The 24,986-nt window shown below is 40.9% G+C and overlaps 1 pseudogene across 1 annotated transcript; it reads right to left on the bottom strand.

Annotated features, from left to right (window-relative positions):
* Positions 1–23,373, bottom strand: LOC308078264 (annotated as a pseudogene). The gene is made up of 11 exons: positions 23,365–23,373; positions 11,342–11,470; positions 10,995–11,188; positions 8,323–8,591; positions 7,402–8,039; positions 7,084–7,207; positions 5,486–5,561; positions 5,248–5,374; positions 4,630–4,792; positions 4,274–4,495; positions 1–194 (listed from the first exon to the last, which is right to left on the bottom strand). The product of its transcript is annotated as an uncharacterized misc_RNA (transcript).
* Between the last annotated feature and the right edge of the window lie 1,613 nt (positions 23,374–24,986).

Genomic DNA, 24,986 nt, shown 5'->3' with positions numbered 1-24,986 from the left:
CTAATAGAACAACTTGGACAAAGGTGTCACAGCTTCGTCGAGTACTCGGACCTGGTAGATGTTGGTTGTGAAATCCACCACGTCACATTTTGGGCAGTTCACTCTGCCAAGGGTGATGCTTAGCTCAATGCACAACTTGCAACCAATCAAGCTCCTACAGCATTTGGCAAACATCGGTGTTACTGCAGCAGCACCTGTAAGGAGAAAAAAGTACATAAAAATAGGCTACTTTATATTGTTGTTCATTGTGCAAAGGCAATTGCTGATCCAACAATAAAAACAAACACATTTTCTTGGGCATAGATGTTGTAGTCTCTATATATCCCTCAGTGGTTCTCAATCTGTGGGCCGGGGCCCAATGGTGGACTGTGGATATTGTAAGTGGACCACCAAATAATTGGCATACACTGCAATTTTAATAATAGAACTAATATTCACATCATTAATGTTTAAAAGAAAGAGTCAAAACTTTTGGTTTGTGATAATATGAACTTGGAAGTATACTGAGGCATGCTGGAACACTATCCAATTATGAAATAATCAATTAAAATAAACCTGCTCTGAAATTGCACATGGCCCACACAACTGACCACTTAGCATGGCAGCCGATTGGCTAGCAAAATTAGTTCCTCAGAAAAGGGTAGGATTTAGAATAGAATCAGCCTCAGGTCAAAATGGGTTAAGAGTTAAGACCAAACATGAAAACCTTGCACAGCATAATGAACTACCACATGTTTTGGATAAAAAAACATTCAATATGTTACTTTATTGTGTACAGTGAGGAGAAGTTAAACCATTAAACCATGCAAGTATACTTCTATACAAACTTCAGCAAGACTATTATCAAACCAGCATTTGAGATCTATTAGAGCAGTGGTTCTCAACCTGTGGGTCCCTGGGGGTCCCAAAATGATTTTGGGGTCCTCAGATGAACAGGTATTAAGGACTTTTAAAGGACGACTTCACCACTTTTCAACATATCTTCATATAATGTCCTCACTAATGCTCATAAAAAAAAAATCTACTTGGTTTGTGTCTCATAGGAGGGCTGTGGACAGTCCAGAAACCCGTCTACCAGAACCAAGGATGATGAATCTAACAGGTTAAAAATGTAGTTTGAAGTTATAATGGGTTTGTATAGGAAGGGGGCGTGTCTGATAAAATGATTATCAAATATCTAAATACTGCAAAGCTGTGTAAAGCAACTTAAAAACGGTCTAGGGGGCTCACAAAAGCAGACGTAGACGATAAAATGACCAAAAGTTTTTTTGAAAGTGAAATATCCCTTTAAGTACTTAGTCGTACTGTGATGTTGGCAAGATTATGCCATGTTTAAAGGGCAAGACCACTTTGGTAGAGGTTTGGGTTGTGTTGTTACCTTGCCATGATGTAACTCCAAAGGTGGGCAAGAAATAAAAAATAATTGCTCCATTGATTAGAAATTGATCATTCAAAATATGCTCCTCATTGACTTACATTGTACGGTAAAACAGCTCTCAAAGTCACTCTTTTAGCACAAAAACGAACACAAACAAAGTTGATTCAGACAATATAGAACATCACCATACCAGTACTGTTTTTTTTTAAATAAAAAAAAGTTAAATTTTTTATTAAAAAAACAAACAGTACTGGGTTTGGTGATGCTCTATATTGTCTGAATCAGCTATGTTTGGGTTCATTTAGCTAAAAGAGTGACTTTGAGAGCTGTTTTACCGTACAATGTAAGTCAATGAGGAGCATATTTTGAATTATCAATTTCTAATCAATGGAGCAATTATTTTTGATTTCTTGCCCACCTTTGGTGTTACATCATGGCAAGGTAACTACACAACCCAAACCTCTACCAAGTGGTCTTACCCTTTAAGGAATAGTTAACCCCAAATTACTCTTACTCGCCCCATTAATTCATGGAGATTTTTTTGTTATTTCTCATTTCTGAAATTAGATTTTTTTTTTTTAGTATCTGGTTGAATCAGTGTACTGATTATCCTACTGATCCTAATAAGAGTCTGAAAGCTGAGTAGGCTCATCTTGGATTACACTGAGACTTGTTGAGTTTATATTATTTGGTATAGTTTTGCAGTCTCCTACTTCTATAGAGTCCTGAAATATTGGATTAAAATCTGCATAAAGTAAGCCTTCATGAGATGAGTAATTGAGTAATATTTGGTGGAACTATTTAAGCCATATTAAAGGGCACCTTATGAGCACTTATTTTGCACAATCAAGAATCCCTCGGATGGGTTCCCTACCTCAAGTTAACATTTTAGTTTTTATATTTTAAGCGATGGTGCTGATGTTAAAATGCTGCCATGTTTTGAACTGTTCTTGAAACGGTTTGACTGTTTGCACTGTATTTGTAGGCCAACCTGCCATTTAAGCTGTTGCCATGTTTTGAACCGTATTGAAACGGTTTGACTGTTTGCACTGAAAACAGCACTGTATTATTAGGCAAACATGCCTGCCAATTGTTATAAAATGTTGCCATGTTCTGAATATTTGCACTACAATTAATAGGCCAACATGTCAAAAGATGTTTGCAATAAAACATGTTTGCCCAATTGAAATGATTTGTCCCAATTTGTAAAGTTAAACCTGACATTACGATCTATATACACTGAATATGCATGAATGTACTTATATTGTCAATGGATATAATGTCTGTACAACTGTCAGGAGAAGTAGTGTTAGCTGGCCTTCAACAGTGGATAATAGGGGAAATGATGTCTAGTCGATCAATACTGAGTATAGTATTTGCAGTCTATAAACAATGAATGTATGAGTGAATACAAGTGAGTCCCAGTTCTCAACAGGCTTTCAGGCATCTATCATGTGTGTGCCAGGTCGAGCACAAGTCCGTAAACAGAATAAAACATACAGTATGGGGGTCAGACGTGGTTGTGGAGCCTGATGGCTACTGACATGAAGGAGCAAGTTGCTTTGTGGTTACCCTGGGAGGATCAATCTGGCTGGCTGACACTACTCATCCCCACGATAGCCAGATGCCTCTTCATTTTACCATCGCTAACCACCTCCAGACTGTCCTGTTTAGCTCCAACTGTGAAACTGTCACCAGCTTCAGTTTGTTGCATTGTTCATGTTACCCTCCCACCACAGCAAACAAGATGTGGTATGTCATACCAAATAGGTAGGACATATTGATTTAAGTGTTTTAATGTACATGCAAACATAATTCTATTTATGTATCTTGATTTTGAGTAGTTTTAGATAAACTTTACATTACTGGGTTATAGTCATGTGGTACAGCATCTTGGACTTTCCCTCCTTATGGGCTATTATGTCATGTAACCACCATTCAATGACCTAGTCTTTCAGGGGAGGGATATATATGTGTAAAGATCTCTTGAAATAAAACTAGATATCCATACAAACACTGGTTGTTTAATAGCATCCTAGGCGATGCTGTAAGCTATTGTTTCCCCAGGAGACTGTTACACCTTCAAGGAGCATTCAAAACACAGGCTAGAAGGGTAGGGCTGCGTGGCTCGAAAAACCCATACCCGGGGATTGAATCCCACTGAGGGTAGAAGTGTTAATTCATGTAATATTAGCATATGAGAGGGATTTTTTTTTTCCTGGTAAATGAAAAGTAAGGAGTCCTCTTCCCATCACCACTAAAGTACAATTTCCACCTCAACTAAAGATGTTTAAAGGACTTAATTTCAATATTTCCTTGGTAAATTAGATTCTGACTCTTTGATGTAGGGTAAACAGCTGGTTCATACCTCAGATTTGATGAAGACGGGAGTGATCAGTCTCAAGTGTTCAGTATCCCCTATTTGGACTGGCTACTTTTCAGAGAAAAAAAATTGTTTTGCCCCAAAATAAAAGTTCACAGCAATCCTTTTCATTATTGGGAGACACTGAAGATAAGAACAGTTTCAAGGAGGAGTACCTCAAAATGTTTTATGCCATACTTCAGTTAACAGTCACACCAAGATCTACAAGTCCTGTCATGTAATGTGTTTTTTTCTTTAAACCTTAATTCATTTGGATGTGCAGGGTTTCCACCAGACAAAGTTTAGCTCAGATGTTCACCATGTTCATAATGAAAATGTTGAAGTGGTTTCCAAAGCAGACAAACCACTGCAGCAGTACACCAAAACTGCAAATTGTCTAATGTAGATAACAAATAACACCAATATACAGTGTGAAATATCATTTTTATCACATATGCCTCTCTGTGCGATTGATCAGGTACAACAGTGCATCCTGAAATGTTGTATAGTCATTGTTAACCACAGTATCAAACAGAAGAGGGATATGTCTGGGAAGCGCTCTCCAAACAGTTGCTCTGTACGACATCTGTCTTGCTCTGTAGAAAATGGGTCGACTCCAAATGTAGAGCGCCAAGTCAGGGAGGACCCCAACTCCTGTTCATACATGTTGGCTGCCTCAGCAGCACTGGGCAGCAGCTCGACGGGGATTCTCGCCCGACAACCACCAGCTGCAAGTTGGTTTGGGATCCCTTGTCCTAAAATGCGAGGTGGATAATGAAAGAACATATTTAGCTTGGTCACAATCTCATTATGTTGCAACACACACACACACACACACACACACACACACACACACACACACACACACACACACACACACAATACTCACCATTTACTACAGAAAGGGTATCATTTTCCATCTCTGAGTCTGATGAATCTGACTGCTCAGCATCCAACGGGCTGTCGCCAGGCCCTGCATCTCCATTGGTCCGTCTCTCCTGGGAATCAGGAAGCATGGCCTGTTGGTCTGCCTGAAGAGAGGAGGGCCTCACCTAAATCACAGGGTACCGTTGTATGTATGTATAGTTGGATTTATTTTTATTTTCATTTCATTTTTATGTTTTTTTTTTTTTGCCAGAAGTCGGAGTAAAGTGTAGACAGGGTGCTTACACTTTTCCCAAAGTTTTTAAACAAAAAGGTTACCAAAGTGCTTTTCCCCCTTATTTTTTTCTTGAGGGTACATGTCACTACTACTTGGATTGCTCATAAACATGGTACTTAAATGGTAAAGGTTAATGCTAAATTGCTGTTTCACAATCTGCACAGTGATGGGGTGAGGTGGTCTCGCGCTCAAACAATAAAAGTAGCATGTACCCCTCATTGAGCCCCCCCCCCTCTACCTTTGGCGAGAATTGATAAGCCAGTGGAGCTTAACCCCATATCCGTCTGTGGCCCGAGGCCCCTTGATGGCCCCTACTGCCACTAGCCCCCCACCCAGCGGACATACCGGGAACGGCTCCAGCCCCTCTCGGATGATGAAGCCCTCTATGAGGTGCGTGAGGATGTGGGGTCTAAGTACGCTGTCAGGACTCGCTGGGAAGCTGGCTGTGGCTGAGGGGGACTGGCTGAGGGCTCTTACCACGGTAGGCAGGAGGGGTGGAGGAGGAGGAGGAGGAGGAGGGGGGGGTAGTGCTGCTGTTGTTGTTGTTGTTGTTGTTGTTGTTGTTGTTGCTGCTGCTGCTGACGTGGGGGGGGGCTCCTTCATTTCTGGGGACGGGATCACCGGGCGAGCGGACAGGGCACAGGACACAGCCATCACAGCTGCAGAGTTAGGAGACAGAGGGAGGGCTAGCCAGTGATGTGTAGGGGCAGCAGAGTACAGGCAGAGTTATGTGCATGCTGTATGTGTGTACACATTTATATGTTTAGCAACGAAGAACAATGATGTTCAGAGTAAACATTCGATTATCAGTATGTAGACTCACAAATCAGTCTCTAAACACTTTGCTCAATAGAGTGTGTGGGCCCTATCTTGCGTGCCGAATTACCCCTTATGCCTAACCTTTTTTGGCATTTCTTACTATTTTGAAGAAGAAAAAAAAAGAATTGTGAACAATTCTATACCAATCTGCATCGACACGTTGTGAGCTCGGCTATTTGAACTATTTTTTAATGTTTTTCAAAATAGTAAAAAAGGCCTAAAAAGTTAAGGTATAAGGGGTAAGGTGTGCACCACAAGATAGGGCCCTGAGGATCTCCTAGCTTTCGTTGCTAAAACTGGGTGGAAACAAGTAAGCTGTGTTTACACTAAAATACCAGTATATTGCCGGCATAGGCAGGGAAGAGCAGGGGGAGAGTCATTCACACATCGGCCTCGTTATCGTCATGTGACTGTTCACACAACAGTGGGTATAGTACTTAATAGTCACGCGAGACGAGAGGTGACTATAAGCACGCAAGAATAGGCATTTGGGGATGATCAAATATGTATTTGGGACAAACAGAATATCCACAATATCCATCTGCAGGCTGGCAAACCGGCTAATGTAACTTTAATCGAATGTTCTCTCTCGCCCTCTCTCTCTCTCTCCTTCTCTCTCTCTCCCCCCTCGCTGTATGTACCACAGTCAGTGTACTTACAGGATAACTCACATCTTAGTTAGATAGCTACTCCATCTACATGCAACATGCAACAGTCAAAAATGAACCATGGTTCCATGGTTTCAGTTGACAGTGAGGCTTCACTGTCACACATGCTCTCTCTCACTCTCTCTCTCTCGCTATTTAACCCATGCTCGCTCACCCAGTAAACAGAGACACGCTTGCTCTCTCACTATATACGATGCTCTCTCAATCATTAGTCTTCTCAACCTAACCTCAACTGGCACACACACACAGCTTTCTCGCTCTCCATCAGAATGCATACAAGAGCTTTTTCCAGCGAATCGCTAATACACCATCATTGTTTTATGAAGTATTTTGTTGATACAACAACAGTTTGTTCATAGAAGTCTTATAAGCACCGTCTTGACACACTGTCATCATGACGCTACCGGTGTAGAACGCTCTGTGTTCACACTTACATGCCATGATAACAATGCAGGCATTTTAACTAGATAAGGGTGACGTGAAATTGCCGGCCCTTCATAATGGCGCGGTGACATGATTGGTTTCCAATCCAAATCAGTAGGCGTAGGTTTATTAGCAGCTGTTCTCGCTGCTGTTCTAGCAAATACCTTACTCTGGTAGGCGGATATCTCTGATCGTCTGGCAACGTGAGACTAATCAGTGCGTGGTTTAGAACTGTGCTAGTGAAATGGAATAAATGTAACATGTACTGTACCTGTGCCATTCTCTTTGGGAGACATGGAGGGTGGTGTGGGTGTCCTGTGTCTGTGTGGATTCGGAAGATTCTCCTCTTTTTTCTGATTTGGGCTCAATCCATTTGCTTTGAACATTTGTGTAGGCTGAAATACAAAATAGCACAAAACATAGTTCAGTCAGCACAAGGTATGTTCACATTGAGGTGCTTCAATACAGGGGAAAAAGACCTTGACCTTGAGAACCAAAGCTAAAAACAAGACACCAGGAAAATGTCTATTTTACTGCTAGAAAGTCAGATTTCATGCCATCCCTCCCTTCAACTACCATGTTCACTCACCACTGCAGCTTCGGCGCGTTTGACTGGATGCACCTTTAGGTCTACGGCCACTGTCTGAGGAGGTGGGAGGTGCTGGTAGGGCATTTGGACCAGTGCCTCCGCCACGGGCAGCTATTCTTCTGTCACCAGCACATGGCCCGCCAGGGCCTGGATGGAACGCAGGGACAGCCTCTGGAGCGAGGACGGAGGGTTCTGGGGGAACCTGGGGAGAACTAGAGGAGGAGGAGGAGGGGGTGGTCGCTGGCTCTGCACCTGGAAGGTGGTGCTCCTTCGCTGGGGAGCAGCCACCAGGGGAGGTGGTTGCGGCTGGATGGTGGTAGTAGTGGCTAAAGTTGAGGTCTGCGCTGATGACGTGTGCACGCTGATGGTGACACAGGAAGAAGAAGGGGCTGGGAGGTCGCCGTGCTGTGATTGCATGGCATTTGTCGCTGCACTGGTCAGCCGTTGGACTGACAGTGGAAGGGGGGTAGGGTTAGTGTCTGGTGTTACTCTGAGGGCAATGGGCTGGAGGTGTCTGTGGCTGGGAGAGACTCCTGTGGTTTGCTGAATGATTAACTGGTGGTGTGCTCCACGCTGGCCTGATGAACAGGGCGGCTGCTGCTTGACGAGAGTATGGGACTGGACCGGGGAGTAGGTTGCTGGAATAGTAAACCAAAGAACTGCGTGAGGTAAAGTATTTTTGTTGCATGTACAGTACATGTATCTATCTGTGTGTTGACACAATGAGGGAGAACGATGCATCACGTGTCAGATCCTCTCTATTAAGTTCAGAACATTGGCGATTGGAGATTCATCAGGATTAACAGTATTGGATATAAATAGAATGTGTCTTTTAGTACATGCTTCTACAATTATGTTTGTGGTAATATGTGGAGGTAAAATTCGTTTTTCTTTATTGAGTAACACTCTCCAGTCACTTACCTGGTGCTACAAGCTGAGATCCTGAGGTGAGACGAGCTCCATCTGCCGGTCTGACCTCGGTTCCGATGTCTGATGAGGCCTCTGCCTTAAGAGGGCAGATGGACATCTTGGGTAGAGTAGCAGGCTGTGCCAGGGCTTGGGCCTGGGTTGAGGGCTTTAGAAGGACACCCTGGGCTGTGGCAAGAGCCCCAGGGAGATGAGCCCGCACAGACAGGCTCTGCACCTGACCCGACAACCACCAGCTGCAAGTTGGTTTGGGATCCCTCGTCCTAAAATGCGAGGTGGATAATGAAAGAACATATTTAGCTTGGTCACAATCTCATTATGTTGCGCGCCACACACACACACACACACACACACACACACACACACACACACACACACACACACACACACACACACACACACAAAGCAAGAGTACACTAGTAGCCCAAAGACACACTAAGCAAGAGTACACTAGTAGCCCAAACAATCCCCTGGTACTATGAGCACCTTGCTCCATCTCATCACTGGAGTGACAGCACACTGCAGCAGAGACTGCAGTGTGAAGCTTTTATTTCCAACGTCGCAGGTCCATGGACTGTCACTACGGACCCCCAGCTGCGGCTCAAGACTGTGACTGCGGACCGGGCCTCTCCATGGAGCACGACCGTGGATTTCTACTACACTACACTATACCACTACACTATACTGTATATTATCTTAACATTCTTATATTATACCATTATATACTGCATACACATTATTGCTGTACTATATTATATTATCATATACTATCTTACACTATTATATTTGCTACTATTATTATTGTTACTACTTGCACTGTATCTCTTTCTGTCTCTCCTCTGTCTCTCCCTCTCTCTCTCTTCTTTCCCCCGACACGGTCGAGGCAGAAGGCCGCCACCCTAGAGCCTAGGGTCTGCCTGACGTTTCTCCCGGAGTTTTTCGTTGCCACTGTCGCAAAATTGCTTGCTCAGGGTGGGATGTCGGGTCTCTTCTCTACATGTAAAGTGTCTTGAGACAACTTGTTGTGAGTTGACACTTCAATAAAATTGAATTGAAGTGGTCATTCTGAAACTCTTGTGGTTCCAGAAGAGCTCAGTTCAGAGCTCTTATGTAAGAATTGGAACCACAAGGGTTGCAGAATGTATTAAAAAAAAAGATGGTGCAGACTGGATGTTTTGAGAATAGAGGGAAAACTATTAAAGAAAACATGGGTACAGGATTACTCCTGACTGCTTTTTATAGATTTCCAAAGTCAAAAAGCTTAACCACATGAACCCTATCCATATTCTGGGAGTGAATATCTGGCAAAAATAGCAAGCTACAAGCTTACAACGTGACGTGAAGGGGCGGATACAATACCTATATATTTGCACATTCTTGCTGTTGAGTGGAGCCCATGTCCAAAACCGTTAATTTCTTCTCATCATTTAAAAAGATTTAATAGCTAAAATAGACCCTGATGTAGAATTTAGGAAAGTTTCACTTATGGAATAATATAAGAGAAAACAAAATTTTCACCATATGGTAGTTTTTCTTTTTAGATGCACCTGTATCTACAAATGCTACAATACCTGGTATCCGATGAGCATTCCAGGACTGCACAACTCTGCCAAGTCCAATTTGGCTGACTTGGCATGCGAGGTTGGAGACACAGAATCTGGTGAAGAAGTTGTCTGCACATAAGGTTGCCTGATGATATTATATCTGTACTGAGACAGCATCTCTTGCATGAACAGGACAAGGTAGAATGCTCTGCCATGGTCTACCTAATGGGGCGATAACAGATATAAGAGCAATGGTACAGTTTGTGATAAAAACATGAAATGTGGTACACTTATAACCAAAGGCATTCCCCCAAAAAATTGATATGGAGGCATCATGAATACACTACAATAATACATGCTCCACTAACCTAGCCTGACACTCAGCCTGAATTTTCATTTAGTTTCACTCCATTATTCAGTCTGAAAGCCCTCTCAATGCAGCCGATTTCTGAGACGGGCGTGGCCAAAGTGGGACTCCACTATGAACCAACGCGATTGGTTCATACTGGATTATCCCGATCCCGATTCGTCGTACAGATTTTCAACCGAGAAACACCCCCCTTCGACACGTCACCAGACCCTGAATGCGAGGCAAACGATTCAGGGGGTGGAGCCAGGCTACCACTAACCCTGACTTGGTCCCACATTCCATGATTGGCCACTGCAGCTCTGTAATAACAGGAAAAAAATATATATTGTTATACATATCCCATGCACACAGTAATGAAAACAGAAATACAGAGAAATATAGGCCACATTTTCTGATATTACTCCTACAAATCTTGTCCAAACCTCATGCAAATGGGACGCATCTCTATGGTAATGTAATCAAAGTATCTGTCCAATTTTTTAGATTACAGCCTGGTTGACTAAGAATGGCTTCCAGGAGTGGCTTTGCAGGAGTGGCCCGTTTTGCACAAAATGCCACAAATCATGGCCACCGCATTTGAGTGCCGTGAAACTTTGCCCCCATGTAGTGATCGACCCGTTGATCTCGGTCACAGACACATTCTTCCAAAGTTTGCGGGCACTGGGTAGGCAACCTGGCCTGGCGGAGACCTGTGCTCTGAGGAGCACACTTTTCTAGTAATTTTCTATACTTTTCATGTTGAATGGACTTACTTGTAAATTTCTTCATAGATGACCAGATTCTTTTTCACTGGCATTGTGGCTTGAGCAACAATTTTGCTGCTGAAGCCATCAATAGCCAGGACGTGTGTCACTCCGAACATCACCAGCTTCTCGTTCTGGTCTAAGTGCACTTTGTGACCCATGTATTCTGCATGGTATGGAATGGGGTTCAGATTACGAGCTCCCTAAAACAGAAAATTAAATCAATGCAAAGTACAGTACATGTTTCAATTATATAAAATGTTCAGATCATACATGGCCTGATAAAGACCATACATTTAACATGTTAGGACACCAATTTATAGACAATCCATTTAATCATAGCACAGGTCATTTACCTGACGACGCAACTCATGGTATGGTTGGTGCACTTCTCTGAGAATACTTCCCACTCGTCTTTCCCCTGCCATAACTCCCACCGACAACAGGTATCCCGTCATGAACTTTCGTCCATATGTGGGGCCAGTCTGTAAATACACAAATACAATAATCACACAACACTGAATATGAAAATCATAAGTAACAGATTCTCACTGATTCATCACAATTGTATGGTGTTACACCGAAAATGGTGTCTTCAAACCACCTACCTAATGTCAATACAATCAGGGACCCTGATTGTATTGACATTTGCTAGGTGGTTTGAATTGCACCCCGATTCAGGGTGCATTGGGGTGATTATCTTTAGGCTCCCAGGTGGTCTCATTGACTTCAATGTTAATGTCCCCCCGCCCCCCCCCCCACACACCCACACACACACACACACACACACACACACACACACACACACACACACACACACTTTATAATGATTTGCATGGGTATTATAAGTGAAAAAACAACAACTAGTACACACAAACCTTTTGTATTGAGGAGACAACGGCCGTTGCCAGTTCTGCGTTTGTCACATGTCTCGTTCGTTTCAGCTGGTGCTGCATACAGAACCTCCTTACAGACATCTCGGAGCATCTCGGAACACCTAATTGCTGCAATGAGCTTGAAATCTCCGCATGCGTTTTGCCGCTATCAAAAAGATCTTTCACGGTAACGGCATATTCCTCCAGCCTGGCCATATTTTCTCATACAAACATAAGTTATCAACACAACCTACTATGATGCCTCCTTCTTCTTTCCTTTCAAACTGGTTGTATGTTGCGGTTTCTGCGATACACTTCCGCTTCCGGGTCGGGAGGCGTACATAATAGTAGGGGGTACTAAGCACAAAAAATGGCCAAATCGTTACGCGGCGGATAAAAGCATGAAATTTGATACAGATGTCCCTTGGGTCATCCTAAAACATCCTAGAAGGGGTGCCCAAAAAAATCTCAAACAGGAAGTGAGTTATGGACAAAATTCAAAATGGCCACCTAAACTGTTGACCGTTGACTCAAAAGACACCAAAAGAATCTCCAAAAAGCATAAAATTTGGCACATATGTCCCTTGGGTCATCCTAAGACATCCTAGAAGGGGTGCCCAAAGGAATCTGAAACAGGAAGTGAGTTATGGACTAAATTGAAAATGGCCGCCTAGTGTTGTCGATTGACTCAAAAGACAACTAAAGAATCTCATAAAAGCATACAATTTGGCACACATGTCCTTTTGGTCATCCTAAGACATCCTAGAAGGGGTGCCCAAAAAAATCTTAAGCAGGAACTGAGTTATTGACAAAATTGAAAATGGCCGCCTACAGTGTTATCCATTGACTCAAAAGACAACTAAAGAATCTCATAAAAGCATACAATTTGGCATATATGTCCCTTGGGTCATCCCAAGACATCCCAGAAGGGGTGCCCAGAAAAATCTTAAACAGGAAGTGAGTCATTGACAAAATTGAAAATGACCGTCTACAGTGTTGTCGATTGACTCAAAAGACAACTAAAGAATCTCATAAAAGCATACAATTTGGCATACATGTCCCTTGGGTCATCCTAAGACATCCTAGAAGGGGTGCCTGAAATTATCTCAAACAGGAAGTGAGTTATTGACTAAATTGAAAATGGCCGTGTACAGTGTTGACAGACGATGCAAAAGACACTCATAAAAAATCTCATATAAAAGCATGAAATTTGGTACAAATGTCCCTTTGGTGATTTGAATGCATCCTAAGGGGTGCCAAAAAAAGTTTTAATAGTCTCTCAATGGAAAACACTCCTCCCACACGGGCTGCACTGCTACAATATTCAAATCGAGCAGCCAATCTGTCATTTGGTCCAGAAGCCTGAAAGCTATGCAATCTCTACCATCTCCTGACAAATATGGATGGATTAAAGTCGCTGATTCGTGGACACCTTTATGGACACTCTTGCCAGAGGCTGCTTAAGTTTGTAGAGAACTCAAGTGTGGCTGCAAAGCTGAGCCCTTCTGTTCGAGAAAGTGTAGATGCCGGGATGCTGGGTTACCTTGCAGAGCATTATGCCAATGTGCTGGTAATTGCAAAATGGCACACATGAATACATGTACTAGTTACTAAACACTAATCACAAAAAACAGTAATGATCAAGAAGAATACATGAGAAGATAGTGTAAAACAAGCAAGAAGATGTAGAGTGCAAAATAAATAAGATGCAGAGAGTAAAATAAGAATATGCAGAGTAAGATAAGATGCAGAGTAAAATAAATAAGAATATGCAGAGAGTTAGATAAATAAAGAAGATTCAAAGAGTACAATAAAAAAATTATGCAGAAAGTAAAATGAATAAGTGATGTAGAAATGAAAACAGAAGGTAGACTACAAAATACGGCAGGTTATGCACTGCATAACCTGTCGTATTGAGTCTGCATAATATGCAGACTGCCATGGTCAACTGTTTAAACAGCCATTTAGAATTTCTTCAACATGGTCCCTTCCTAAAAAGTTTAATAAACAAGCAATAAATAACCTCTTCTAGGATATATTAAGAAGCACTCAATGTACGTACCAAATTATACACTTTAATGACGTCCCTTTATGTTTTCTTTTGTGTCAACTGCTTTAGGCGGTCACTTCCTGTTTAAAACCTTTTTGGGCACCCCTTGTAGGATGCGTTCAGATCACCCAAGGGACATTTGTACCACATTTCATGCGATGAGATTCTTTAGGTATCTTGCATCATCTTTCAACACTGTAGGCGGCCATTTTCAATTTAGTCAATAACTCACTTCCTGTTTCAGATTATTTTGGGCACCCCTTCTAGGATGTGTTAGGATGACCCAAGGGACATACAGTGGTAGCCAGTTGGTTTCTTCACCATTTTCAAACCAGTACCTTTTTCACCCCCAGGTACCTTTTTCGGCCACACCCCCAGATTCTCAGACACGCCCCCCAGATCTATTGTATCTAATTTCAACATGTAGTGTGGCCATTCAGCCACAGGGTGGCGCGTTCACACTGAGCACCATCACAGTGACTGTATCTCCTTAATCTACAAACTCACTGTGAGCTTGTAGATCTGCTATTTTCAATCGGCTGAAATATATTTAGGGCTGAAGTGGTTTGTGTGTTTTGTAATTGTAATCAAAATCTACAAAGTAACTAGTAGTAACCAAAAGTTTTCATTTAATTGTAGTGGAGTAAAAGTACAATATTTTCCTCTGAGATGTAGTGGAGTAGAAGTAAAAGTATTAAATACTCCATTAAAGTAAAAGTACCTCAAAATAACTATTGTACTTAAGCACAGTACTTGCGTAAATGTACTTAGTTACTTTCCTACACAATAAAAAATAGCAGATGTACAAGATTGTATAGTGGATCTTTCACCTTTAAAGAGTGAGTTCTCAATGGCCTGATGGTCCAGGCCGTGGACTCGCAATCTAATAGTAGGGGTTCAATTCCAACATAAGACAATGATTTTAATGTAGCCTTTTTTAGCTTTTGCAAAGTAGAAATACTCCGTTACAAGTAAAAGTGAGGAAATAAAAATGTACTTGAGTAAAGTACAAAAGTATTGGTATCAAAATGTACTTAAAGGAGGAGTTCACCCAAAAAATTACTTATTTTCTATCAATTGCACACCCTATGAAGCCTTGAATCCGTGGATTCTTTTTTGTTTTTGTCGCATTCCTAAGCTGATTCCCGTCTCCTACCGGCTAATGTATCCGGTAGGAGACACCAAGTAGATTATTTGTGTCTCCTACCGGAAATACACACGGTCATCAAATTATTGTCTTAGGAATGCTACAAAAACAAAAATAAATCCATGAAATCAAGGCTTCATGGGGTGCCTAATTGATAGAAAATAAGATTTTTTTTGGGTGAACTCCTCCTTTAAAGTACCAAAAGTAGAAAGTACTCATTATGTAGAATTTCCCATTTCACAACTTTTCAAATGTATAAAATGTATACAAATCTTTTGAAAATAGCAGATCTACAAGCTCTACAAGTAATCTAGATCTACAACGTAACTAGTATAACCTCAAAATTGTACTTAGTTACTTTCCAACACAACAAAAAATAGCAGATGTACAAGCTTGCATCGTGGCACGAAGTGGCGTGTTGTGAGCTGTACATCTGCATATATATTACAGCTATGTCGGGTAGGGTTAATTATCAGATATTTCACATTCCATCTTTGTGTAAGCAAAGCAAAGCAAAGTTTGTTGTTTACCCAGGGTGTTGGACTAAGTTAATACTTATTTACAGCCAGGCCCTGCATGGGAGCCTTGCTCAAGGGCTATTCAGCGGTGATTCATGATTGATGTGATGAATTGGGGAATCGAACTAGGGACCTTCCGGTATCAAGGCCGCCCCTCTAACCACTAGGCCACCGCTGCCACACTGTGTGTGTGTGTGCGTGGGTGTGTGTGTGTGTGGGATCACACTGAGGTGGGGGCTCCTGAGTCCATTGTGACGGCCTAAGTTTGTTGGGACAAACAAAAGCCCACGGCCAAGGTGCTAAAGTTATTTTGCATGCCATTGTCTGAAACCTTTACTTTATTTAGAAGTTTGCAGACTAAAAGCACATGAAAGTACAGTTCAAATACAAGGTCAACTAAATAGGATAAAAAAAACCCAAGCAAGCCATATGGCTTGTTTAAATTGGGGTCCTTAGTTAGTTTGTACATTATAATTTCATGTGTTCATTTAACTCTGTTTCACATTCCAAAACAATATAATTGTGCCGGAAAGTAGTTTATAATGCATTTTATTGAAATGTTACTTTTAGTTGACTAGTATAGTTACTGCTCTCAGAAAGCAGCTTTGGGAGCTGCCATTTTTTTTATCTCTGACTTTCCAAGGAGTAGTAGAACCCCAGTTGGACTGTGTGGGGTGTCAAAGCCAAACAGGTTATGTAAATGTTTTATACAATAGCCCCTAGCCTGTAGCGTAATCTCTCTTCAATGTAGGCATTTATCAGATGCTCTTAATCCAGAGAGATTTACAGTACAGTAGGCAAGGTAAACACGAGGTAATTTCAAATGCATATGGAAATAATAATCTAGGATCATAGGTAAACCAAGAACCTATCATCAGTCTAAACTGTATAATATTGCCATCATCTACTTTCTTCATTGAGAGTTTATACTGTTAACTGTTAAAATGTCACTCTTATTTATCAGTGTTAATTTAACTCCAAGAGTTCCACGGTCGAATCACTGCTTAGTGCTTTCAGTCAATGCGCATCAGAGAGAGAGAGAGAGAGAGAGAGAGAGAGAGAGAGAGAGAGAGAGAGAGAGAGAGAGAGAGAGAGAGAGACAGACAGACAGACAGACAGACAGACAGACAGACAGACAGACAGACAGACAGACAGACAGACAGACAGACAGACAGAGACAGACAGAGGCAGAGAGAGGCAGAGAGAGTGAGAGATAGAGAGGGGGAGGGGAGAGAGATCAATGAGCAGTTGACGCACACACACACACACACACACACGAAATGCAGCTCAAAATGCTTTACATAGCAAGAATAAAGTGTAACAAAGTGCGACATGGAACACGTTCAGGCAAATGTTTAGTAATCCAGCTCTATAAAATTACATTTATATGTAGGCTACTCTTTAAATAAAAATCCTCATTTTATTTGACCTTTATCAAAAAATAAATAAAACCTCCTCCTGCTTGGGGGTGGGGAAAAGCACCACAATGCATATCACTGTCTGCAGTACTTTCTACTTTTGTTACTTTAAGTACATTTTGATACCAATACTTTTGTACTTTAACGCAAGTAAATTTTGATTTCCTAACTTTTACTTGTAAAAGAGTATTTCTACTTTGCAGAATTTATACTTTTACTTAAGTAAAACATTTCAGTACTATTTACACCACTGGCTTATTGTAAGTCGACCACTGCAGACTGACTGACTGTTGACAGGAAAAAGATGTGATAGTTAAACCTCCCCCTCCCCCCGCTACCTCAAATAGATGGGTTTCCCGTTTGTAAACATTGAGGATGATGCGCGCGCAGTGGAGGGAAGAGCCTGTAGAGGGCGCTATTACCCGCAGCATCTCTGGCCACTGTACATTGATAAAATAAATGGTCTTCACCGGGTTTAATGAAAGTAGATTAAATGATGCAGTTTGTAATATCTTCTTTACTCAATAAAAATGATTTGTCGGAAGTTGGATCTGTCTGTATATAATAGCAGCATTATGCCTATTCTGCCTATAATAGCAGCATTATGCCTATCTAAATCCCGAAAATAACAATAGAGTGAATGGCACTTCCGGGTCGTTCTACCTCCCGCATGCGCAGAATGCACACTCTGCTCTGTGATGACGTCGCGCGGAAACCCATCTATAGTGTTTCTCTCTGTCTTGCGCCCTCTCTCTCTCTCCACCCTCTCTCTCTCTCCACCCTCTCTCGCTCTCCCTCCCTCTCCCTCTCTCTCTCCCTCAATTATTTGAAAACTTTGGTTACTAGTTACTTAGATTTTGATTAAAATTACAGAACACACTAACCACTTCAGCCATATATATATTTTGAGCCATTATTATCATTAAAATAAAAGATATATATGTGTTTGCATGTAATGCATGTGAACACATGTAAAGGAATAAATGTTGACAAAACGTTGACAAATTGCCTAAATAAACCAAAAGATATGAGACTACATACTGTAATGAAGACATTTGCATCACTATAGGCGAGGGTCCCTCTAGTGAATGCATAGTGTATTGGCTGTCTGGCGGGCTAACGACACCCACCTCACAGTCAAAGACTCAATATATCTTGTTCCAGGGACCCCCAAAAGCAAAGATTTGATTTTATAATGTGTATATAGATTAAAAGATTTGCATACATTTTCAGATTCTTTTTCAAAAAGTCATAGTGTGGCACGCTATGAGCTTGTAGTTTGAGTTGCTATTTTTTAATAGCCAAAGAACGAACGAACACACACACACACACACACACACACACACACACACACACACACACACACACACACACACACACACACACACACACACACACACACACACACACACACACACACACACACACACACACACACACACACACACACACACACACACACACACACACACACACACACACACACACACACACGGCGGCCATAGCTGAGTGGTTAGTGAGCCCGCCTAGGGAACCAGAGGCCCTGGTTGCCCCAGGTTCAATTCCAGGCTATCCCAGCATATGTGCCGATGATATGAGCAAGACTCTTAACCCCAATTGCTCACAGGTTCTCATTGGAAACAAGACCGCAAGGAATTTCATGAACGACCTGTTAAAAGGAATTATCCTTACACACACACACACACACACACACACACACACACACCACTAGTGCAGTGGTTAGTGAGACTGACTTCCAAGAGTGAGATCAGAGTTCAATTATTGTACTTTTACTCCACTACAATTGTTTGAAAACTTTAGTTACTTTGCAGATATAAATGATTATATTATAAAACATAAACATTAACCACTTTAGCCCTATTTTATACCATTTGAAAATAGCCAATCTACAAGCTTGTAGATTGACTATTTTCAAACATTTTAGTACTTTTACTTTTGGTACTTTAAGTATATTTTAATGCCAATACTTTTGTACTTTTACTCAAGTAACACTTCACTGTTTCAGCTGAAGTGAGATGCCTATAGATAGATATTATTATTATTATTATTATTATTATTATTATTACCCTTATTAAAAGAAAATATATATATTGTGATACAAAATGCCTAAATAAAGCAATAGATATGAAATACATACTGTAATGAAATTGAAATGAAAAAGGTTGAGAATCACTGGGTTAAACTGTAGAATATAGTTAAAGGGATATTTACATCTATTTTAAATTACACTATTTAAAGTATAATTACTGCTATAGTAGGCTTCTACAGTAGAACAAGTAGACTAGTACTGTAGGTAAACAACAACCAATAGTTGCTCGGCCCTGCCATCTACTGTCCACTTACTGTATTGCACGGTGGGAAAAAAAATAATGCTAAACTCCTCCCTCCAAGGCAAAACCACCCCCCCAGAGGGGTGTGGCTTTGATGGGTACCTGAGAGGCACTGATCTAGTGGGTACCCAATGTGATGATCTCAACTGGCTACCACTGTATGTGCCAAATTGTATGCTTTTTGGAGATTCTATAGGCTTTTTGAGTCAATCGCCAGCACTGTAGGCGGCCATTTTCAATTTAGTCAATAACTCACTTCCTGTTGAAGACTTTTTTGGGCACCCCTTCTAGGATGTCTTAGGATGACCCAAGGGACATGTGTGACACATTTTATACTTTTTGGAGATTCTTTAGTTGTCTTTTGAGTCAATCGACAACACTAGGCGGCCATTTTCAATTTGGTCAATAACTCACTTCCTGTTTCAGATTTTTTTGGGCACCCCTTCTAGGATGTCTTAGGATGACCCAAGGGACATGTGTGCCACATTTTATGCTTTTTGGAGATTATTTTGGTGTCTTTTGAGTCAACGGTCAACAGTTTAGGTGGCCATTTTGGATTTTGTCCATAACTCACTTCCTGTTTAAGATTATTTTGGGCACCCCTTCTAGGATGTGTTAGGATGACCCAAGGGACATATGTGCCAAATTGTATGCTTTTTGGAGATTCTATAGGCTTTTTGAGTCAATCGCCAGCACTGTAGGCGGCCATTTTCAATTTAGTCAATAACTCACTTCCTGTTGAAGACTTTTTTGGGCACCCCTTCTAGGATGTCTTAGGATGACCCAAGGGACATGTGTGACACATTTTATACTTTTTGGAGATTCTTTAGTTGTCTTTTGAGTCAATCGACAACACTAGGCGGCCATTTTCAATTTGGTCAATAACTCACTTCCTGTTTCAGATTTTTTTGGGCACCCCTTCTAGGATGTCTTAGGATGACCCAAGGGACATGTGTGCCACATTTTATGCTTTTTGGAGATTATTTTGGTGTCTTTTGAGTCAAACGGTCAACAGTTTAGGTGGCCAGTTTGGATTTTGTCCATAACTCACTTCCTGTTTAAGATTTTTTTGGGCACCCCTTCTAGGATGTTTTAGGATGACCCAAGGGACATCTGTATCAAATTTCATGCTTTTATCCGCCGCGTAACGATTTTTCACTTAGTACCCCCTACTATAATAAGTTTGTATAACTTAAGGCTAAATATTTCTAGCCATTAATAACAAATTAATAGTGTTATATCCACAGTTATGTCGCTCCCCCCAATTAATAAAGCTCCCCCTCAGCACCACCAATAAAATAAAGATATTATTATTATTATTAACACCGCCTCGCGTGCTGTCCAAGCTGACACGGTCGAGCGCTCCCTACCCCGTTTCAGCCAATCAAAAGCCGCGGTCAAAAAAATAAAACAAATAGATAAATAAATAAATGGCAACCCTCAGGAGAGTCAGGACGTAATCCGATGTTTCCATTTTCTATTCAAAACAAAAGAACATAAATTGGAAAAATTATTCGTTTTCCTTATTTTCATTTTTCCATTCTGAATGTATTATTGGAACAATACAGCTAATTAGCTCCGGTAGCGTTTAAAAGGAGAAAATGATAAATAGACACAATGACAAATTGAAATTGAGAGCTCCAAAAGGGCTTTTTCCATTTTCTCAACCTTTGATTCAGAGCCACAAGTTAGAAATTGGTAAAATGAGCCGTTATCCATTTTTTGATTGGTTTGAAAATACAAATATTGAAAAAACAAGCCATTTTTCCTTTTTCAATTTGGATTTTATTTTGAAAATCAACTGACCGAAAGGTACACGGATTCAGACGCTTCGGCTCAAGTCAAAGTCAAGATAGATTGATAAATCCCGAAAGTGACAGTGATCTCGGCATATGCCCGTTTTTTGATAAAGGAGGGCCAGAGAGACTAAATTCATAGCGAGAACACTTTACACTAACACTTATAGTTGACTTTAACCAATTTTCTGTATATTTCATGTTCCAACATTCTAGTTTTCATGGCCAAGAAATAGGCTAATGCATTGAATTCATTTTTATTCAGTGTTTGCATGGATATGCCGAGGCTATTGTTGGGCATTGTCTGGGGTATATGTAGGCAGCAGAAACACATTAGAACTATATACTGAAATTATTTGTTTTACTTACTCACATCGTTATCGAGGTATTCAACAACGTTATTGCATATCGAATGCTTTCCTAATATCGTGCAGCCTTACTCAAAATCAACATTTCACGAATAATTGTACAAAGCAGCTCAATCCATCGCAGGTTTAATTTAGGCTTATTTCCTTGATTATGACACTATTTTGATACAATGCCATGCTCCCTCTCTCTCTCTGTCTCTCTCTCTCACTCCCCCCCCCCCCCATGTGTGTCAACAACAAGGCACTTCAATGTGCTTTACACAAAACATTAAGCAAAGCAAACACACGGACATTTGAATTCAGTAAAGGTTAAATTAAAACAAGTAGTAAAACAATTTAATTTAACCTTTACTGAATCTCTGACAGAAAAATATAAGTTAAGTTACAGTGAAGAATAATACTACAAAAAATCTCAATAAAAGCCAGCAGCAAACTGTCGGCAGAATAAACCAATGTGAACTTCAAAAAGCTCACAGGAATAAAATATCTTATGTTACAGGGCCTTCTCAGTTTCCCCCACCTCTCTCTGAAACCCACATCATATAGCAGCCCCCTCCCCATCTGTTCTTTTAAAAACAAACCCCTTTAAACCCTTTTAAACTTGTCTGGTTTGATCTCCCTTCCCAACTGCCCCCCCCCCCCCCCTATGGAAATAACGTTACGATGGGAACGATGTACAAAAAATAATTTCACCCACTTCTTTACTTTGTAAACCTGTGATGTGACAATAAACCTGATTCTGATTCTGATTCTTCCACACCCAATCCTGTTTTTCTCTATTTTTAACTGTTTTAGTCATCTTCTCTAGCAGCTATTTCTAGTAATTATTTTTACTCAAATTTTAGCTTATTTATTTGAGTTATTTTTCGTTTTTTTAAGTAAACTTGAGTACCTAGAAAAGCATGTGTGATATAGTATTCCAATCATTCCGCAAAAGCAGCGCATCTGCGCATTGTGAATTATAATTACTTAAGTTTAGGTTAAGCTTGTCCTTGCTTTGTGCTTACATAAATAGACTACGTACTGTAATGAATATTTGCATGATCTGTCTGTCTGCCTGTCTCTCTCTCTCTCTCTCTCTCTCTCTCTCTCTCTCTCTCTCTCTGTGTCTCTCTCTCTCTCTCTGTGTCTCTCTCTCTCTCTCTCTCTCTCTCTGTGTGTCTCTCTCTCTCTCTCTCTGTGTCTCTCTCTCTCTCTCTCTCTGCGTCTGTCTCTCTCTCTCTCTCTCCCCAGCTGCCAGACAGCTGGCAACAATGAACCCACAGTATGTGGGGGAGTGACTGTGTGTGGCCATCCAGTGGCGGCTTATCCAACGGGCTTGAGGTGCTGAAGCACAGGGCACCAACCTGCCCCTGGCCATGATGACCCACCACCACGGACATAACAACTAGGGAGCAGAAGTTTAACATTTTGAGATATAATATCACTTACTCTACCTTTAAATAGATCAATTAACGATTGCAATTTCAATTCAGTAAACACATGGCTCATCTCTCTGAGACATTTGTTTTTCTACTGGTCTTCTCAGAGGGTAAGTTAAATCAATTGTTTCATTATCTACCATATATATTTCAGTGGCAGTACATTTCCTTGAGTAGTGCAATTTTAGTTTTTGTATTTGACTTACTTGAGTTTTTATTTATTTTAGTTTTTACGCTTATTACTTTTCCTCCACTACATTTCAAAGGACAAATATTGTGCTTTTTACGGTATTTCTACTCTCTCTTGTGGTTAATTTCACTCAATTAACCACTTTAGCTATTTCAAAAACAGTGAAAATAGTGGAGCTTGTAGGCTACTGTATCGGCTATTTTATTTGTTTGAATTTGTTTGGGAAGACAAAAGACGTATCTTACCTGAGACATAATCGATCTGTAATGAAAACACATTGAAAGCCTTTAATAAAAAAATATTATTTTATTTCCCTGTGGTATCGAATAGGAATTGAAAATCGATAATTTGCATGATATTGTATCGTTAGAAATTCCAGTAGTGACAACATTATTGGCCATTATGATGTGTTTTTTTTTTTTGTGGGGGGGGGGGTCTGATTGCAACACAGCAATGCATTGATATGAATCATATGAATGAATGTGAATGAATGTGAATGAATATGAATGAATGTGAATGAATATGAATGAATGTGAATGAATGTGAATGAATATGTCTGACCCTGCGGAATGACATACCCCGCCCTCCCCCTTATCTATACTTTCAGATCTGTACTTTGTCCACCACTGATAGATTTGCAATAGCTATTGTATTGTTGGTTATTGTTTTTCCACACACACACACACACACACACACACACACACACACACACACACACACACACACACACACACACACACACACACACACACACACACACACTGGCATTTGTGTACATAACCTGCTATCTACATTTTATTGATTGATTGATTGATTGATTGAATACTTTAGAAAGACATGGTAACAGTACATGGAAGCACAATACAAGGTCCTCTAAACTGGATCGCTCATAAAAGCACTTGGCTTATTTAAAATGAGATCCCTGTGCACTCAAATCATGATGACATTTAAGACATACAAATATACACTACTATGCAGAACGTCATACATACGCCTGCCCTGCAAGGTTGTTGAGGCTAGGGCAAGTGCTATGGGCTGAGGTGGAGTCTGAAGAGGTGAGTCTTCAGATTACGGCAGAAGATTGGGAGTGAGTCTGCAGTTCTAATTGCAATCGGGAGTTCATTCCATAGTTTGGGAGCCAGAAGGGAGAAGAGTCTTGGACGTGTAGAGCTTTGTCCCCGATGTTTTAGCGAAGGTACAGCTTCCCTGTGTTAGCTGATATGAGAGAGCGGGAGGGGTTGTAGGGTTTGAAGATATTTGGTTGCTTTGCAGGCCAACATCAGTGTTTTGCACTCTGTGCGGGCAGTAACTGGGAGCTAATGGAGGGAGTGGAGAAGGGGGGAGACATGTGAAAATTTTGTCTGGTTGAAGATCAAGCGTGCTGCAGCATTCTGGATCATTTGGAGAGGCTTAGGGCAGGTACACACTGTAGGACTTTTAAAGTGGTCGGGGAGTCATCTGATCGTTAAGCATTACACATTGCAGGAGTTTATTTCTTGAAATCGGCTGTCATATATCGTTGTGGTTTTCACCCTATATATTGATCCCCGACCACTGCGACCAGGGATTACACACTGTAGGGTAGTTCACTAGGATGCTATCCAGAGTCAGACCCAATACATACATTTGTTTTTATTCCAATTAATTTTAACAGACGTCTCCCGTGATATATGCGCATCTATCTCTCTCTCTCTCTCTCTCTCTCTTGTCAAGTGCACAGAAGCAGTGTTGCCATGTCCGCTTATTATAAGCGACTTTGGGCTTGTTTTTTTTTTGTAAAGTTGCTTGAAAGTGTAGTTGCTTATTTGGCCTTGTTTCCTAATGTTGTTTGAACCAGTTGTTCTCAAACATTTTCAAGGCAAGGACC

The sequence above is a fragment of the Gymnoscopelus braueri genome, assembly GCF_963280865.1.
Source record: "Gymnoscopelus braueri genome assembly, chromosome: 22".
NCBI lineage: Eukaryota > Metazoa > Chordata > Actinopteri > Myctophiformes > Myctophidae > Gymnoscopelus > Gymnoscopelus braueri.
Note: the sequence above shows the minus strand (reverse complement) of the source record. Positions and strands in the feature narration are given on the sequence as shown.